This window comes from Pezoporus flaviventris, unplaced genomic scaffold (assembly GCF_033815535.1).
Source record: "Pezoporus flaviventris isolate CSIRO_AGI_PZ_B2104156 unplaced genomic scaffold, CSIRO_AGI_Pfla_v1 ptg000016l, whole genome shotgun sequence".
Classification (NCBI taxonomy): Eukaryota; Metazoa; Chordata; class Aves; order Psittaciformes; family Psittacidae; genus Pezoporus; species Pezoporus flaviventris.
The window spans coordinates 972,503-989,474 of record NW_026892564.1 but is presented as its reverse complement, the minus strand read 5'-3'; the positions used below and the strand labels follow the sequence as shown (position 1 = coordinate 989,474).

Here is a 16,972-nt window from a genome sequence, read left to right as displayed (position 1 = left end):
CCCTCATCACACCCAGTTACGTAACGGCAACTATTTATAGCTAACCACTTGATCCATATTATCTGCCCAGCTTTAAACCATTTCATGTGTAGACACTTGATCTATCATTTTAGTTCTTTAATCAAAATGTCACATAACAGCCAAGTAAAAGAGAAGGCTATCTGCAACATCATTATACCACACAATTTTTTTTTAACCTTATCAAGAGAACCCATAAGTTTGTTTCATAAGATCAGTCTTCTATAAATATATGCTGAACAACAGTTACTGCTTTCAGAGTCCTGCTCTCTCAATATCAATTTCTATGCATATTAATAACTTTCAAAACCATGGAAAGAAACCTTAAATTGTGCTAAAATTACATTATTTCTCACTGTTGTAAGACATACTGAAAAACTCCATCAGCATTAACAATCCAAAAAGCACACTACTGACTTTGACAATTCCTACCATACAATTTCAGTGGCAGCTGTTTAACACCCTCAGGTTCCCTTAGGAGGAGGTCTCAGGAGCATCACGGACGACTATCATCTGGTTTACTTCTGAATAGAGAAGTACTTAATGAACATCAGCCTCTTCTGAAGATCACCAAATTCCAACATTTTCTTTAACACATGTAATAGTCTAATGGCTCTGTTAGAATTCCTTTTCCTCCTAAAAATACGCCTTGCCTTATTGTCATAGCCTGTGACAGCATGTGTTTTCCTCAGTCTTTAGCTTCCCTTATCAATCATATTCACTTAATTTCAACTTCTTAAATTTTAAAAAAATTGGCTTCTTTAATCCTATAGGCCACTGTAACTTTTGAACCCATTTTTTTTTCTCAATTACAGGACAATGGGTTTACTAGTAATATTCTTCAATAATTCTCAGTAATCTGTATTTTCCAATGATCTTTATTTTAGTGAACACCAGTTAGCACCCATTACTGTATGCCACATTAAATGTTACCTTTAATGACTTCTGCATAAAAAAAAGTCTTACATATACTGGAACAAAATGTAAATAAATTAATATACTTCCATATAGGTAAGGTAAAAGTAAGAGGTCAGAAATACTTGTAAAGAGACATTTCTGAAAGAAGACTGGAGTTTATGCCACTATATATGATCACTATCATATATCAGTACAGCTACATGCTAGCAAAATGCCCTAATCCACTGAGCACAAAGTCTTGATCCTCACAACTTTAACACAAACTGAAAGGATGCAAGTACCCTCAGTGAAGCTGACAAAGCACAGATGTTAAAAATCAGAGACCATCATGCAACTCTAGCAAGCCTTTAAAACAGCAGCAGTCAGAGAAAGGAGTACAATTAAGAGGTACAGATTATAATTAAAATACAATGAGAGGGCACAAAGTAACGTTCACTTATGCAAGATACTTATAGCAAGATCAACCTAAAATACCAAGTCAGGCAAGAACTGTAGCTAGGAATGTAAATGAAAGACATGTCGTTTGTTTGTTCTCGTATAACACAGCCTTGTTCATCATAATATATGCACAACTATATGTTCCAGAAAAGATTAAAAAAAAAAGGTCCCAATCAAAACTAGGATGAAACTGTTCTACAGCTTACTTTATTGTCAAGGTATTACAGACAAAAGCAGAAAATTGGCCTGAAATTCAAAGCCTTTGAGTGTTTATTTAAAAAGTTATGAAGTTAGCATTTTCACTGTTCTTAAAACCATTATGCCTAAATCTGCCCCCTCACACGAAAAATTAAAACATTATTTGACAGTTATTTCTTCTGCTGCTGCATTTTTTAACAATGCTACTCACACGTTTCTTTTTTCTCCAATATTCATGCTTATATATAGCACCCCCAATAACCTGATGTTCCCTCCTGAAGGAAATTTCTAATCCTTTTAAAACAGGCACTAGACCACAAAAGCCCAAACATGCCAGTAAAACACAGTTTCAATGATTTCCAGTATCAGTGTGTCTACAGTTACTTTATAATACAGTCAGATACAGAGTATAATGATCTCCAAGGAAGTGGCAAATGCCTTATTATCCAAGGACTGATGGATGTATGAAAAGTTGGTCTGATGCAAATTACCCAATCTATGCATCTATGCTCCAAGTTTGCAAACTAGTTCAAGTTCCAGTTTTGTTCATTCCTTGTGACTATCAACATCAGTGGTTAAATGATCAAGGTTTGAATCGCTGTTTGTAGATGTTTTAATTGGCCAATTCTACTGAACTCTGAAGTTGACACTGCAACTAAAATGAATTCAGGAAACCACCAACTGTGGAAGACTTGCCAATCCATTGGGTCAGTTAAGAGTGTGCATGTGTTGGATTTGTATTCAATACAGAACTGTAAGTAGTCATTTGCCTGAACAAGCATTAACTGCCACTTTTCAGAAAGAGGCTGTCAAGAGTGTTTCATGACTCTTCACAAAATACACACAAAAAAGAAAACATCCCACACCATTAGTGAGCATTTCTGGTCATCTAATATTTCTGGAGGAAGCAGTATCTGTTTTCCCCTGCTTCATAGGAAAAAGCATTCCTAGGCCCCAAGAGGTAACTACAGCAGGATATAAAACACTTAATATGTTTATTAAAAATCCCCCAGATTTAGAATTTTTACAGGTTTTTAAAAAGTAAATGAAAATTATTGCCTAGTGATCAAAACATATAAACATAAAATGCTTTTACCTCTAACATCCAAGATAATCTCTACATCAGCATGTGAAGGGGGGGGGGGGAGAATCCAGTTCTTACATGCAGAAGGAAAAATCCATAGTGATAATTATGTGCATTGCAAAAAAGACAATGATCACTAGCAATACACTGGTTTAGTCTGGTCTTTAGCTGTGAAGCATAGCTTTCAGGGAAACATTTAGAATTTTAAAAGCATTTTTACATGCTAAAGTGGTTGAGTATTGTTTTATATCAAATTCTGAAGTGCCACTGATTAGACTGGTGTCCAGCCGCTGTATCTGATACGTATTCAGAGCTTGCTGTAAAAAATAAAAAAGCAGGTTTTGAAAAGCATGCAGCTAAGAGCTGAAGATGCCCATAACTTTAGAACTATAAGCAACATTTAGTTCACAACTGGAGAGTTTATGCTGAATAATAACAAAGCTTTTCTAGCTTGATTTTTAGACATGATCTAGTCCATTTTCACAGCGCACTAGATTATGCATTCAATAGAGACACACCCTTAGGCCAACAAATAAAAGCGGATCATTATGTGAAATATCAACAGCTTTCATTAAATGTGAAAAACGGGTAAAGAGCAAATTCATGGAAAGGTTTTAATGCAGACTGTTCATGGAATCAGCCTCCAACGAAGCAGTTTTTAGGTGCAATTGCTCAAATATATGGTACTGAACCAAAACTTAAGACTAGTGAAACATTCTTATTTTTTTCCAATGGCACATAGGCATTTAAGAAAGAGGAAGACTTTGTATGTTAGTAAGCCATCCAAAAACATTCTGCACAGTTTTACTGTAAGAGCTCCACATTGTAAAAATAACACAGGCATAGAGAACATCTTAACATCCATGTCATAAGCTGTATCATATTTTCACACTGCAGTGTTAGACCGAAATTGAAGCCAGAGCCATTCAGGGCAAAAACACAGCCCTGTTCTAGTTTTCAGTTATTCTCAATCTACTTATATTTGGAATCATAAATCAAGTATTTCACTACACGTTAGTGGCATTTTACACATGAAAAATGCACTACATCCTCAGCCAAGCTTAAAATAAATGACTTGCCATTTTCAAACTGTAATTTTCTTCAGACAACACAGGCTCCAATTTGCACACTCTTCAGTACAGATGTAGGCAGACCCCACCTACTGATCTGTGTAGAGCTCCAGCCCCGGTAAAGACAGGGTACACCACACAATATGCAAATGTAAAGTATGAACTTTACTGCGTAATGCTTCTTAAAGATCCTTCCTAAAGACTCATTACAGTCAAAGCAGTATTTAAATAATACCATGAAGATGCTTTCATCTTTCAAATTTAAGTGGTCCTTTTAATGCCAAAGTAACATTATAATGGTTTCTCTATGTTGGAGAAGTAAATTCAGTTTGTTCTTTCAAGTATAAATCATTTTTAAGGAAATTTTTCACTATGCATTTCAAACATATGTTTTTATGTTTTCAGGTCTGTTACTTCTGTGTTAATTACTTAAAACAAGTTTCACATCATTTACTTAAGTGCAGATATAAATAACAAGAGCTGCATATGAGGATACAGAATTTCTACAACAAAGCAATATGGCAATTTAACATCTTAAGTACTTATAATACCAGATCACCTACTTCACTTTTACCCAATTCTAACAAGAAAACAAACCGAATTTGGTACCAAGTCTAATTTCACAAATATATTATTCTGACCCACATCTTCCAAGTATTTAACCTTTGGTCATCTAGTATCCTGTTCAATTAATACAATTAAAAAAGGAGGTAGGGTGGGGGGAATGGAAGAATGTCAAACCAGACTTTCTTTTCTCATATCTATGCCATGATTGCTACGAGAAAATTGCTATCGATCTGTTAAATTACAAAAAAGAAAACAAATATATATTCACCAAAACAAAAAATAATATATATATAAAAAATTAAATTGATGCTTTTAAAATTACTGAGTTTGGATTATGATATACTTCAACCCTATTTCCCTTACAACACCCCTAATACTGTTACCACCATTAGCGAAGTGCCAGAGACAGGCAATGAGTTCAGAACAACTCCAGCCAGCTACCGAAACTGTTGCAATAAAGACAAAGGGGATCAAGGTCAGCATTCCTCTAACGTAGCAGCTAATCCACTCCTCTGAACACGGTACTGGAACCGGTGGGCGTGAAAAATTCCATGAAATAGAAAATACACCCAATGTCACCTAATTCCTTCTGTCCTTTGGAGAGGAGAACCATTTTCCTCTCACTGGACTCAAGCCATTACATATCTGAGAGAGGAAGGGGAGGGAGGACAGGAGTTCACAGAAGTTCAGGGTCAGCAAATGTTCACATATCCTGTAATCTACGAACTCGAAGTTGGGGGCACAAAACCTCTTATGCCATGCACAGAAATCTACACATTTTGGGTTTGCAGGGGGGGAAGACGGGAGACCTGCGATAAGAGCGAATGTGTCATACTTGCGGAGGCTGCGAGAAGAGCTGTCAGGAGAAAGCAGTCTCGTTTGAAGGGGAGGAGGCAGTGGGGAAAGGACGGTTACCAACACCGGATCACCAAAAAACTCCGCGGTGCCCACCGGCTACCAGCCTCGGCTCACGGCTCAGACCTGGCTTCCCTCGGCTCCCCCCGCAGACCGAGCTCAGCCTCCCCGAGCTGCCCCCAGCCGCGGCACCGGCCCGGCGGAGCCGCTCCCAGCCGCCACCGGGCAACGGAAATCCCCCACAGCCCAGCATGGAGGGGCAGAGCAGTCCAGCCAGCCCCGACCCTCTCCCTCAGAGGACTCCCCTGGTACCCCCCGGCCCTCCAGCAGGGCGCCTCCCGCCCCAGCTCCCATCACCCTCCCCCTGTCCCCGGTACAGCGGTTCATCTCACACCAACGCGGAGTCCCACGCACTCGCAGGCCGAGGCCCCCCACGGCCCTGCGGGCCGAACCCGCACCCCGGGGCTGGGAGACAATGAGCAGCTATAACTCACCAGCAGCGCCGAGGCTCCGTGAGTCCGGGGGCGGTTCCTCTCCCCCTTCTCTTCCCCTCCTCCTCCGCCCAGCAGCCGTATCCGGCCGCCGGGAGCCGAGCCCCCCTTTCCCTCGCTGCCCCGAGAGCCTCCGCCGGGCCGCCGGCCGCGCTCCCTCCCGAGGAAAGTCACTTTATTCCCCGCTCCAACATGGCTGCTCCCCCCGCCGCCGCAGCCTTCGCCTTGCCGCGGCTCCCCGCCGACGGAAAGCAGCCGCAGGCCGTGCTCGGGACCCGCTGGAGGTGTTGAGAGCTGTCCGGGTGGCCTCGAGTCAGCGGGGCCGGGCTGCAAAGGTGTGCGAGGCCAGACCAGGCCGAGCCGAGCCAAGCCGGGCCGCGCTGCGCGTCTCCGCCGCCGGCTTACGCCTCCGCCCGTTCGCAGCGCGGAGACTCGCACTGAGCAAGCCCCGCCAGAGCGCAGGAGGGGCCGGCGGGCAGGCCCGGGCACTGGCGACACCTAGCGGCCGCAGCGGCTCCTGCACAAGCTGAGCCTGTGCCTGCGGATGCAGCGGGGTGGCCCGGCCGGGGGCGGGGGAAGTTTAAGGCGGAGCGCGGAGCCAGCGCCGTGGGGAATGTCTCGGGTGACGGCGGGGGGGCTCGTGTCACAGCCCTTCCTTGGGTTGCCCACCCTGCCGACGGCGGAGCCGAGGGGGGCGCTGCTGCTCTCTTCTCAGCGGCCTCTCGCAGGAGGAAGTGGATTCGTTCAGCGGAGGCTGCTGAGGCTCGGGAGGCGGCCCGGAGGCCCTGCCCGCCGGGGGTGTCCCTGGGCGGTTTCGGGGAGAGCACTGTGGGAGGGGGCGTTTGTTCGCCTCGTGTGTTCCGGCTCCTGGCAGTGGTTCCTTTTGGGTTTGCTGGTGATTTAGCTGATCTGTGAGGTAGCATGCGTCTGCTCTCCCCCACGCGCCGGCTGGCAAGTCAGTAACTGAAGCTAAGGGAAGCTGTGGCTTTTGAGGTCGATTTCTAACTCATCCCTTCCATGTTCTTGCGGTGTTTTCTTTCTTTGTCTCCTGCATTCATCCTGTGTACCATCCCACTTCTGTGATGGCTCTGCCGGCACAACCATGCTTCCTTCCTGTGCTTAGAATCGTTTTCCTTTCACAGTGGTCTGGTTTGTGTTCTCTTGCTTCTCAGCCCCATCCACCCGTAAATTTATTAGCTGTTGTGTGTTACTGGGGGGGGGGAAGGCTAAAAACTAGTCTTAGGAGGCAGTTATTCTGCACTATCTTCGTTTTTGTATTTCCACCACACAAAGGGCAAAATATAACAGGAAGGACGAATGTTAAGTGATTTTAGTGACATGAGTTTGAACTGCAGGTACCAGTCAAAAATACACTTAGGGCAGAATTTGGCAAATTGTTTTTGGTTTGGTTTTGGTTTTGGTTTTTGTTGGTTTTTCCACCCCCCGTCCCGTTCTCCCCCCCCCCCCCCCCCCTCCCCCTTTTAGACATGGCTTCTCCTGCTTGCTTTCTCTCTCAGTTATCAGCTGAAGTTAAATGTCACAAGCACTAGGACTTCCATCCACATGGGTCTCCCCATCATCGTGCAGATCAGAGCTACTGGCAGGATATGCCAGCCTATGTCAAGGGCTCTTAAAGAGGAACTTAAACAGGTCTTTCCAGTCTTTGCTTTGCTGCACTCCTGTATTTGTGTGAGGGAGGCCAAAGCTCCACCATTCTGCAGGTGGGGCTATGCTATACTGTGTCTGGGTGAAGACCAGAGTGTGATTTAATTTATAGCAGCAGCAACAAGCTCCTCATCTTGAGGAACTGCAGGTGCAGCTCATTCTAGCCAGTCCTTATCCATGGTAGGGCCAAGTGGGAGCTGCCTTTGCAGGAGCAGTGCCAGCTGAAAATTTCCCTTCTTTCAGCTCCATTGCACCATTCCAGCAGCACAAGCAAACAGAAAAGTAAATACAAATCACTTGTTCTTGCTTAAAAAAAGGAGTGCAAGCATAAAACCACTTCTTACACACACAGAAATTAATTTTGGTCATGCTAATGTAGACTTATGTTGAAATAAGTTTAGGATAAAAATGAGTAAATATGACTCAAAACCAAACATGCTGTTTATAGAGACAAAACGTGATTACTAAGGTCTTCTTGAATGTTTTTGAGATGTAGGATAGCTACATATTTTTGCAAAACTTGTGGGATTTCTAATAACACACAAAAAGAAGACACTCCAGCTTTGAACCTCCTGGTAATGCAAAGAATCCCTTACAGGTCTCCTTTATAGCTCAGGACCTCCCAGTTCTTGCTAGACCTACCAGTTCTCCTCATCTTTGAATGCTAACAAGATGATGTGTGTTTTGTTTTATCTTACTCAATTTGAAGGCTATTCTAGGTAAGTAATATCATTATAAATGATTGTGTGCAACTTTGTTATTACATACATGATTTGTAAAACAAGTTCTTGAGATGGTTCACTTATTGTAGTGCATCCAAGTAAATTATGATCCATAAATGAGGTATAGAGAGAAGCTGAGTTGAAAATTTATGAAGCTTCAAGTATTAAAAATAACAGTAAAATATGCTTGGTTTATACATATTCATGTCTGCCATTGATACTTATAATAGGAAAAGTAATCATGACAAAAGAAGAAACTAAAAAATGAACCTTTAGGATGACTAACTGGCCCAAGAAATATGGGGTCAACACTGACTGCGGGGCAATAAGAGTACTTTAAGTTTTTCCATCTTTAATGGGGAGAATAGTGAGTTGTTAAGAGGGAAAACATTTGATAATACTGTAACACTTGATACCCATTTGGCCTTTGTATTTACCACATCTGGGTAAAAGACAGTGCAGAAGCAGGATAGAGTGACAGACACAAGTTTGAAACATAAACACCAATTTTGATTAATTTATCCCATGAGTCTGGTTTTATTACTATAGCTATTGATTTCTTTTATTATTTAGTGGAACATGTAGCAATCAATCACACTTCCATCTAGCTAACCATGATTATTAATATTTTAAACTAGTTTTAAGATATATTGGCTGCTGAGTGCAGTAGGTTTGCTCTCTAAACCAGCAAAAACGGAGTATACCCAGGTTACATGGAATGAGTTATTGCCACTGGACAACCTGATGAAATCTACATCAGCCATGCAGTAGGAATACAGTGCTGTCAGGGGACCAAGATTTCCTGCTTTGAATATGAATACACTGGCTTTGCCTCTTCATTTATTGAACAGAAAGACATAGTTATTTTGTGACAGTAAAATTATAGAAGTTAAACCAGTGAAGTTCACATAATGGTAGATGGAAATCTTACAGGAGTGTATGTATTTTTAACACAATGCATGTGGAAAGCAGTTACTTTCCTGCCAAGATCCAAGTTCAGGATTCTGTGTCACAGCAGCCAGAGTCAGCAACCACTCAACCAGGCTGCAATGTGGGAAAGCAATGTGCCCCACTACGAAGGATGTATTCCTTTGCAGGGGAAAGACTGAAAGACTTGGGAGGTAATTAAGAGGAAGTGATTTTAAAATACAATATTTTGTTTTGAAACACGATTTTTTTTTTCTATTGGATGCCAAAAATTTCTAAAGAATTCAGTATCCTCTAATTGTATCTGAGCTCTGAGAGCCGAAACAGAGCTATTGTTCTGCTTACAGCATGAGTAATTTATATACTAGTCTGTATAGCACTTCTTTCTGTGATGGTCATCTACCACCTACACAAAACTCCATTTAAAATAATCAAATTAAGATACTTTCTTGCTTTCTTATACCAAGCTGGTATTCACATAAAGTATTTTCCAGGTTGCTTGGATTAAGTAAAAAGTAATTCCTGAGGCCCTTAGGCTAAAAAAAAAATTAAAAAAAAATTCTCTTAATGTCATTGCAGGAACAAACCCCTTCCTCTTTGAATGAACGGAAGCAGGAAGTAGCAACAAGAAGGTCACTCTTGCAAGAAACAAAAAGCGATATGCTGCTTCTCCTAACATGAACTGTAGCCATGTGTCGAGTAACTGATAACTGGTCATTGACTTAGTTGCACTGTATATTTCAAATAGAAACAGGGAGAGCAACTATTTGTTCTTGGTAACCTTGCTTGTTTGGCAAGCAGAAAGAGTTCCTGAAGTGCAAATAGTGGGGTGCTCATTATCTGCACTTGAGATTTGCATTTGTGTAGTTATACTGGTGTTTAGAGATTGATTAACTGCTGGAGAAAGTACCATTACTGTGTAATCCTGTGCTTTTCCTTTCTCGCTCTGTTATTTTATAGCATATATATATTTATTATATATCACATGACACATACATATGACGTACTATTGTCACTCTTTTCTTCTTCCTATTTCTTTATGTTAACCTTTCAGTTCCCATCTGTAACTTCATAATATCAAAATGCTACTCTATTATTTCTCGCTTCCCTACACATTGTATCACTAATTTTTGAATATTATTTTATCATTCATGTAGATAAGAATTTATGTCTTTACAGTGTCTCAGTCAATGCTTTTCTTTATATCCAGCATTTCTGAGCCTTGGACATAAAAAGTGTCTACTGATTGTGCATATTTTCAGGATATGTGTCATTGGTTTAGTGGGAAATCTAATTTGATTGCTTCATTTCTAGTATAAATAAAGTCTCCATTGACTTCAGCAAGAGTCAGGTTAATCCTTTTAGAAGGAAGTTAATAGCATGGAGAGAGACTTTCTGTACATTTCTGCCCAGTTTTGCAAACAAATGGCTAGACACTCCTTTATTTCTCTGCTGCTGCTCTGAAAGGCAGGGCATCCTGCTTTTCAAAACCAAAGATATTAGGCTTACCCCAACCCAGTACAATTATCATAGTCAGATAGGAAATGGTGAGGTACTTTCTATAGATTGTCTAAAAATGAGCTTTCTGCAGTAGACGATAGAGTTTCACTATAAAACTCTAGCCTAGTGAAAGAAAGATTTTTTTCTTTTTGTTTACATCTTGTGTTGGAGACTAAAACAGATTAAAAGAATTTGAGAGAAACAGTGAAGATCTGCAGGTAGTGAAAGCAGGTCACTTGTGTATGCATGTCTGCTGCTTCTCCTTTTCTAGTACCATTCAGGGATACACTTTTCCCTTCATGAAAGAGAGATCTGAAATGGCAGGGGAAGAGGCTCCTGTTCTTCTCTGATTCTTTCACGCAGGTTCAGTGTCTTGGACAGAACAGCAAGCATCTCTTCTTCATTGCAAGTAAATTGCTGCATAGAAATTTGCAGTCATTACTCACTGAATTGATTAGAAATGCCATCAGTGAGTCTCAGAACATTTGTACGACTGCCAATTCGAAGTACTTAGTGGATTTGAAAATAAAGCACAAAATACACAGACTCCTGCAGTTACAAGATTATAGGCGTCACACTTACGTTTTTTTTTCCTTATTGTAATGGTTGCTCTCTCCAGAGAGTTTTAGGACTTAAGTGAAATTGCTTTCAATCATGACAGCTGGTTACTTTTCTGTAATCCTTTTACATAAAAATGAAATTTGTTCTAGTAAAGATGATATCTGTTCCAGCAAAGGTGAACCCAGATGATTCTCAAATTTATGTTTTTAAGGCTAGACAGGAAGGTGTGGAGAGACACGGGAATAAAATAAGTGGGACCAGAGCTAAAATCCAATTTAGAGAATACAAAGAGTGTAAGAAAGGGCACATGAAAACTGAACCAGTATACATAGTGGATGTTTGAGATTAAATGAAATATAGGAAATCTGAATGAAATGGGTTGAGGGGAACATAGGCTACTGTAGGAAGGACTGAGTGCTTCACACATCTCTCTGTGCACCACAGGTCAAGGGTGTATGACGTGTTGTTGATGTGCAGAATGTTCCTTATGTATTCTATGCTAACATCAGCTATATTTTTGAGCTTTTGTACTGGCAGCTGGCTGTCAGGATTGCTTGTAAATTTGTAATGGTAGCTTTTGAGATGTCAGTGAGAGATAGTCTATGCAAAGCAAGCACTAAGGAAAGAGAAGTGGAACAGGAGGAAAGCTGGGATGGATGAAAGAGAATGCATGAAGATCTGAAAAAAGAATGCAGGAAATTAGGTGTTATGTAGATGTAGGGCTTTACCTGGTAGTCTAGGCCAAAGGCTTTTACTATCTTGTAATCTTATCAACACTAACTATGCTAGGTAGATAGGTGGAATTAAGATGTTACTTTTTAATGCATTACTGCCCCAGCTAGTTGCCCTACCCTTCTGCTGATAGTTGTTACACCCTGAGGGAGAGGAGACAGGAATCATACCCATTTCCCTGTATAGTGTGGCAATTAGCTTTAACCACCAGTGAGGACATCGAGGCAGGTGAGTCAGATGACTGTAGTTTCTTCTGCCACGACTCCTACCTTCTGGCAGATGGGAGGGACAAAGCAGTGTAGTCTGTAATTCCTTCTTAAATATGCACAGCCAGATCAGTCAGACTTCTCTCAACTAATTTTTGCTGTCCTGTGAATCCTCCTGCTTTAGACAGCCATGCGTATATTCATATGTTGGTGCTAGATTTGGAAGACTGCAACTAAGTGAGACAGAAAAAGGGTGGCATAAAATCAGAAGGGTTTATATGGCAGCTTCTATGCTCACAGAAAAAAATGTTTCCTCTTAAGTGCCAGTGAGAAACTTCACATTTCTGCATGTGCATTTGAGGTTGAATTTTTGTCTTGGGCTGGCTTTTCTTATGAAGAACCCCAGAAAAAGGTCAATTGATTAATATTTCTGACACTGAAAATATTAAGGTGCATCTTCAGATGAGATGAATAATTTCTACAAATGTAAAGACAGAAAAAGAAGATGTCACATGTAAATTTCTACAAATGTAAAGACAGAAAAAGAAGATGTCACATGTAAATTTCTACAAATGTAAAGACAGAAAAAGATGTCACATGTAAATTCCAAGTGGTTTAGTTGTAGAATTCCCCACTGATTTCTTTTTTTCTTTTTCTGTAGCTTCTTATTACTTACTTTGCCAAATTGTTGATTGATCAACTAAACTGTTCTCTAAGTCAAGCATGGCATTTTTCTAGGTCTGTTTCAGCACAGTATAAAGTAATTAGAGCTATAAACAAAAAAGAAGCAGGAATGCCACAAACCCCCACAAATCTATTACTTGTCATGTGTAGAGTCTAGCTGTTACCACAGAAGCATGTTAAAATTAAATGCTGAGTTCTATTTAACATACTTATTTGTTCTCTCCTTCTTTACCTTTACCATTCTTATTTCAAAGCTCTTCGTTCACTTCACAACATGGCATATTCATGGTCATGTAGATACTTATAATCTACAATAAATTGCTGTATAATTATTCTTGGCTTTTAAAAACAAACAAATATTCAGTTGGAGCTTTTGTAGCCACTGCCTAGGTGGCTGTTACAGTTAATCAGGTATTTTGCAGGACAGATATTTATTTATATCCGTTTGTAGACCATACAGAAATTAGGATAAATGTCTACTAGAAATTAAAAATGATAAAAAAGAGGGGGGAGCTATGTTCTTGAAATTCTGCATTGACGTGATTTCATAGCGTTAGCATGCTAAGGCAATACTTTGTTTTAAAAATTAATTTACCTTTTTTATAATTCATCAAAACAGTTTGTTTTGCCCACCAATAAGCTTTCCATAGAAACAGTTGTATCTTAGTAACATAACAAGAATAGAGTTCAGGGAATACACTGCATCTGTATATGCTACCCTTAAAGAGACATTTGTCATTGTTAAAGGGAATGTGAGAGTTGTCTTTCTGCAGTTGAGCAGGAAAATGACTGCAGTATAACATGTAAGGATTGATCTCCTTACACATGAGTTAAGGTCACTTCTATCTGCATTATTCTTTGGCCTTCATAGACGCATATCAGCAAAGATGCAAACTGCTGTCTGGTTTTATGTTTTGGTTTTAATTGGCTGCTAGCCAGTGAGCTACACAAGCTCTTTTTGCTTTTGGCCATTGCAAGATGAATTCAGATCTGTTTTGGCTACTGCCCCGTTTTCTTTTGGTTGTTTTTTGTTGTTTTTTTTTTTCCCCTCATTCTATCTACATAGAAAAATCTTGAAAATCTAATTGCTGGTGTCACCTCATGCAGGCCTGTAGTTGCTCTGTTGTCCACTGCTTTTCCATCATGTCCACAGACCAGCTGGACAGTCCCAGATGACCCTAGTTTTATCAGCCCTCTTACTGCTTTGCCTCTCCTTTTTGCCCTCCTGTGGTTGCTCTAAGGCACCTCTTTGTTCTCTGGCACCTAATACTCTTATATTGTTGTCTCTCCCTCCACAGAGGCTTTTTAAGATGTCGCCCAACAGAACATCTTATCCTGGGTTCTGATTGAGGGCAAGACTGGTTATCAGGTTTAGTTTCAGGCCCAGACTAACTGAGGGGATGAAGACAGAGTCAAGATACCTCTCATTGGCATGAAGTTATTAAAAGAACATGTCTGGAGGCAAAAAAGAGGCCTAGGAACCAGGAGAAACCAGGCACATTTAAAAATAAACTCTATTTCCCTCTGTGTGGGGAGAATGAGGCAGGAAGAAAGCATCTGCTGAAAAGTGGTTTTAAAAATTCCACATTTGTCAGCATTTGCAGCACTAGAGGGTGAGCTACTTCAAAATAAGAAATTGGGACACTGGGAGGGGTCTTTTTTTTGTTATTTCAGGAGAACGTTGGGGTACTCTGAGCTGCCAGTCATGTTTTAGGAGGCTGAGTGAGGATGGAAGGAGGCTGAAGTGTGAAAAAAAGCAGCAAAGTTTTAGAAGCCATGGGTGTTTTTACACCCCTCTCTTACCCTAGAGACACCTTTCCCTCAGTTCTCTTTGGCTATGGCTTCATGAGGTCTCATGCAGTTGTCAGTTCTCACTCTACAGCCTGCATCATCTTTCTGCAGCTGCAGTTTGCTTCCCTTACCTTCCACATGGGTAGTAATGAGACAGGCCAGGGATATTTTCCTGGTGGTGAGAATGGATGTGGGAAAAGGGAGAAGACATAGCACTGATAGGAGAGCAGGAAGGCATGCATTGATGCTGAAGGGTGGTCTATATGGAGGGAAGAGATGCAGCCTAAAGCGGCTGTTTTCCTCTCCTGGGCCCTAACAGAGCTGGCAGATTGCTGCCCTCAGCAGCTGTCATAGCCTGTGTCTATATTAGCAATTCCTTTCAAAGCAATAGCACAGTTTGGAAGAAAAAATCCTATCATTGTCTCCATTTACCATGTGTTGTTTCGGTTCTCAGAGTGGTTTTGGTGCATACAAACTAAATTCCTTAAGGAGGAAAGAAAGCAGAAGCTCTGCTTTGAATCTGCTCCTCATGCACCCTAGTGCTAATGGGGACAGTAGGTTCCAGAATACCATGTGAGCTGCATCACCGCAAAGTCCTCTAGCACATACCTAACACTTCTTCTCCTCAGAAGGCTTTAAATCACATGTGTAGCAGAGGTGTTTGGTTCTGGGGACTAGGCTAAAAATAATGTAGCATAAACCCCCAAAACACATATAATGGAAAAATGGGGTGCCTCAGTATCAACTGTTTTATTCTGCTGTTCCACTCCTAATGTGCTGAATTACTTTCTCATGAAAATACTGCTTGCTTTGGCTGTACCTTGAGCTGGCTTTGGCGTATGGCAAATCTAACATAAATATGTACGCAGAACATTTATTGCATCTGATAGGGGGGATGTGCACCCAGTTTAACTATATATATTAGCTTTTAAGACAGCTCATTAATCATTGTTAATGTTGCTCATCTTAACTGGAATGGAAGAGATAAAGCAAAACCTGCCAGCAGTCACAGTGGTAGGTATGCTGGTACCATAGCCGAGGATGCAGAGAGTGCTGTGGAACTGTACCCCAGGATGGATTATACGCACATGGGCTGAAAACTGTGACAATATCATATATGCCTGCTAGAAAGGTAGAAGAAACCAAACAATGTTTAATCCAGAATGATGAGTAAATGCAACAGTCAATACTTACTAATATAGTTACAAAATTATATAAATTCTTAACTGTTGTATTGTTTTTTTTTTCCACTTTTCCTATGATTTCCATTTATTTGCATAGCTCAGTGACAGCACTGATCTAAGCTTACCCAACTATCTCTGTGCTCTGTGCTGTTATTGTCACTTACAGTCAAGATTTGGTTACAGTGGCTCCCAGGAGTCATAACATGCCTCCATCCCTCACATATCCTACTGTGAATTGAAAACATGTTCTAACAAAATGTTATGAAAAGGCATGCAAGATTACAAAGACATTTTTTCATAGGGAAAATTCTCATGTAATTTGTATAGTTTAATCTTTTTTTCTTGCCATGTCAGATAAACCTAGACATTCTGCTCTCAGATGATAACATGTTTGGAGATCTGAGAGAAACAATGTTGCTGCTGGAACACATTGCAGAAGCTTAAAGCACTTAGCAACAGAGGGAGTGTGGGATGCAGTGACAGAAGCCGGAATGTGGAAACAAGTAACACTGAGGCGGCTGTTTGGGAAAGAAGAGCTTTTACTTTGTTTATAATTTCAGTAATTCTAAAGAACTTCACAGTGTGGGAGGTCACTGCGGTCTCTGACTGTGCATATATTCTTCTCTGTGTGACTGTTTTTCAAACTCTTATGATAATTTATTTCCTTTTGTATTTCCTGTTTCTCTCAAAACCCAGAAAAGTAAAAATCAGGTATTTATTTTGCTTCAGTTTATCCTGTTAAAGCATACTCGTGGTGTGCTATGAGGAGATGCATATCAGGAAATAGCTTGATTGTAGAGCTTGATTCTCCACACACTAATATAATTCTCCACGTGCTAATATAACTCTCCTTATGCATACAGTGAAGCAGCATTCTTATTTTTTTTTGACCTATTAGGTCCACTCTTTAAAATCATAATGTCTTCTGGAGTGACACAAACATTCACCACAATGATTTTTAGTGCTTTGCACCAGATCTTCCTTTGCACCAGATCTTCTTCTTATTAGCGTACAGACAGTGTGCACTAATAATGATGGATGCCAAGTAACTACTAAAAAGAAGACGGCTGAGGTGCTGATCAGGATAAACGGAATTTAGATAGAAAAAAAAGTCAGATGTTTTTTCTTTGACATCAAAGTGGGTTTTAGAAGGGTATTCAGAAATTGGTGTGTTTCTAAGCTCTGCAGGTCCCACTGCAGTAGAAATGACCTAGAGAACTGGAATTTTATTCACCAGTTACTGGAAACTATTTTACTGAATGCATATGCATCTGCAAATGCAAAAATCTTTCCTCTGAACAGTTATTGTGCATTTTAAATGGAGGGGCTGCACAGCTCCAGAGTTGAAACAAGGGCTATAG

At 40.6% G+C, this 16,972-nt stretch overlaps 1 protein-coding gene across 2 annotated transcripts in view; it reads right to left on the bottom strand.

The window, feature by feature from the left end:
- CDK17 (cyclin dependent kinase 17) overlaps positions 1-6,113 on the bottom strand; it is a 92,196-nt gene extending 86,083 nt beyond the window's left edge. The window contains exon 1 of one of the 2 annotated variants that reach the window (XM_061454560.1): positions 5,643-6,113. The gene's annotated coding sequence lies outside the window, so the exon portion shown is untranslated. The remainder of the gene's footprint in view (positions 1-5,642) is intronic. The other variant, XM_061454561.1, reaches the window with a different exon arrangement.
- Positions 6,114-16,972: the final 10,859 nt, after the last annotated feature.